Raw genomic sequence first — 3,857 nt, forward strand, 5'->3', positions numbered from 1 at the left:
GTTTACTTGGCCCGGCATGGCCAGGTAGGTGGTTAGGGCACTCGACTCGCAATCTGCGGGTCGCGGGTTCGAATTCCCGTCACACCAAACATGCTCGCCCTTTCAGTCGTGGGGGCGTTATTATATGACGGTCAATTCCACTATTCGTTGGTAAAAGAGTAGCCCAATAGTTGGCGGTGGGTGGTGATGACTAGCTGCCTTCCCTCTGGTCTTACACTGCTAAATTAGGGACGGCTAACGCAGATAGCCCTCGTGTAGCTTTGCGCGAAATTCAAAACAAACAACAATCGGTTACTTTTTGTGTAGGTGTTATACATGGCAATGTCCTTGTAAACTGTATGTGATATTCGAATAATTTTTCTAGATTTTTTTGCAGGTGCTCTACTTGTAGCTGGTAATGTCTTTGTACTGAATGTGCAAAGGTTGTAAACTTGAGTTAATCCTCCAGCTTAGGCAAATATTAGACAGTACAATGATTATTCAATAAAGGTCATACTTGCTTGACCATTTTTCTGTATCGTGTCAACCTGGGTTGAAGTTATGTTTATTTTAAGGGGTGGTACAAAGATTTGTACAAATTAGTATACGCTAGGGATGGTTAACTCCCTAGATTATGTATAATATAAGATTGTGAAATAATGCACTTTGATCTGATCTAACAGTGTGATGTCGTTATTTCTTATTCCCGTCTTCGTCTCGTATAGTCCAGCAGCCAGTGTTCAACACTGAATATAGAGGAAAAGGTCAGAAGTATTTATTATGCAAATAAATAATTTTGTTTTATTTGTATATTTGTGTTGTTAGTTTGTTTTGTTTTGTTGTCCATGTCTCCAACATTTCTAAAACTTGCTGTATTGTGAGTACTTATAACTTTCTGTCGAATAGGCAGTGTACCTGAATATCACACCTATACATTTACAGCAGATATGATATAAGCACTTTCTATACACATGCAGAACTTATTGTATTTGACATACAAGCTAAACAAAAACCTTATTTACAACATTCAAATTATTAAAAACATAATCACAAACTACTATAATTATCATAAGTATTCATACAAAGCAACTTACGGATTACTTGAGATTCAATATATTTCAGCAACACATCATATTCAGCCTGTAAACTGTTGCTGTTTTGTAATGGGACTAATATAACAAAGTCTAAATTTCTCTCAAGAGATGGCGCAGCTAGATGCTCTGGTTTTCTATTTGTTTCCTGGCTCATTTTGATTGTTTGAAAACAACGAATCTTTACTGAGTTTGTTACATACTTCTTTGCTCTTTGATTCATTAAACTTTTAAAAAGTGGAGGCGACAGTTTCCGTTTGACTCTGTGAGTGATATTCCTGAATAACTCAAAATATTTGGCACTTCCTTCCGCATCTCTTGGTTCCTTGAAACCCACGGGCAAATTGTTATTTCTAGCAACTATAAAAGAAACTTAAAAAGGTTAACATTAGCTGTCTTACAATTTTTTTAAATCGTTATATTACTGTTACTAGTGTCTCAAAGTGTCGTACAAGAAAAGCTCTATTTTTGCGAAATATTAATGGATATTCTTTGTTTTGGTAGGAAAAAATAATTATTTCATAAGTAAATTAGAGTTCAGAGATGGAAAAGCTTACGACATAAAACTTAACCCGTGCAAACAAAACTGAAAATGTTACATAATGTTCATGTAAAAGAAACCGCTAATGGCAGTTGCTTTCTGCATACCTATCTTAACCCATTCAATACGAATAAAAATATTAACACTAAAACAGTCCTGCCATATAAAAACATAAAATCATAAGGTGGTCTATCATAACTTTGTCTCTTCCATCAATGTATACTGTATCAAACCGTTGTTATATTGTCAAAGAGTTTAAATCGTAGTTTTTCTGTAAGTTTCTGTAAAGTTTCCTCTCACGCTGATGATCATAAATATACTTTTACTTGGGGTATAGCTCATACCAATCTTCGAACATCTACGTATCCAAACCAAAAGTGACCGGACGTGGCCTAGTAGTTAGCTTATACGGACTAAGAATCTAAGTATTCGCTGTAAACTGCCGTTCCGCATACTTAAGCCGTGAGTGTGCTATAAGTGTAACGGTCAAATCTCAATATTCTGTTGAACAATAGTAACATAGCAGTCGTCGAAAAACTGCCTTCTCTCTAGTCTAACAGCTCAAAATTATAGATAGTTTTAAGCAGGAAGCCATTTATGTAGTTTTAGCCGTTTAAATTGCTGTAAAAGTGCACCTTGGTTGGTAGAAAACTAATTACGTCACGTACTCAAATAAAGGATTTGGTTTTTAAATACTTTACTGGCAGCTAGTTACATCTGACGTTAAACTGAAAAAAAAACAGTTTGAACAAGAAACTTACTCATTTTTTCAACCTAACTTTAAACCTTCTTTAAAATTCAATTACCACTGTTTCACTGAAATAAAATAAAAATTATTTACTCCCCATTTTGATTCTTCTGTACAGTCTGTTCATTATGATAATTGGCAAAAATAATATTTGTACTTTATTTTAGGAAGCCAGCCTCATATATTTGATCCATACATTATTGAATATAACAGCCTAAAATAATGTCTATAGCTTTTCTTACGTACTAAAGAGGTTTCCTCTTTTTAAATTCCAGATAAATAGCAGGAATCAATAATAATGCTTCAGTTTTTCATCTTTCTAATTATTCCTGTTTAAAATTTTCACATAGACGAGTGATTTGTGTATTATTTCTTTCTTTAAATGAAATATCTCACCATTAACGTAATAAAAATATAAGCTCCATGTCCTGTTGTTTTCTATATCTTAGTAAATGATAAACATTTTCTAAAGTCTAATAAAATATATTATTTAATCGAGTTGTTTCATTTCTTTGTAATTAATTTCAATCACGTGCGATGTTTCTGTTTAGTATAAAGACAGAAACCGTTTGACTTGTGTTTCTAATTCTTGGTACTTAACAATCTTGGACGATTAAGTAACACTTGCAAATGTAATTTAAATAACACTCGAATCTTCTCGTCCTCCACTTTTAATGGTTTGTGTGTAAGTTTTACTAATCACTTTAATCACTAAGAACTTTGCTTCATTAATATTTCATTCCACCCTATTCATCTGTAAGACGTCTTCTTTCATAAATTATTGAGATTAATTAGAACAACTTAATTTTATGTAACATCTTATTTGCCATTAAACGCATTAAAGCCTATTTTATTAGTATTAAATTATCGAATATGAATAGCAAGTTATTATGCCTTAAACTTTTGTTTTTGTGTTCTTTAAGCATAACATTTTGCAAAACCTTTCGCACAAAGCTAAAATGATAAATATTTATACTTAATTATATTTATTTAAGGTAGTTTAAAAAGTTCTTTACTTACTTTTCGACACTGTGTAAGAAACTATGACGCAAGGACCTTAAATGTTCATTATCTATTTGCTAAACAGTTTTCACTTCACATTTCGAATCTTGTAATTATTTAACTTCTCCGTATTTAGCGTTATTGAGTCAATAGTAAAAAAACACTAAGCACAATTAGGGTTTCCAAACTTACATGATTAAACTATTTAGCAAATATAACAATAACAAATTCGATGGCGAGGAACCCACTTTGAGACTAATAATGGCTGGAGACGGCTTAAATGGGTAATGAAGAAAAACTTTAATATAAGTTATAACTTTAATATAACAAGTGATTGCATTAATATAATTATTAATTTGATAATATGAGTAAATATGTGGTGCACTCCATGAAACTAATGTAGAGGTAAATAGTCTGATTCTTATAATAATTTAGTCACCCGGTCGGGCACAGCGATATGTCTGCGGACTTACAACGCTAGAACAAGGTTCGTATA

The sequence above is a fragment of the Limulus polyphemus genome, unplaced genomic scaffold, assembly GCF_000517525.1.
Source record: "Limulus polyphemus unplaced genomic scaffold, Limulus_polyphemus-2.1.2 Scaffold229, whole genome shotgun sequence".
NCBI classification, from domain to species: Eukaryota; Metazoa; Arthropoda; class Merostomata; order Xiphosura; family Limulidae; genus Limulus; species Limulus polyphemus.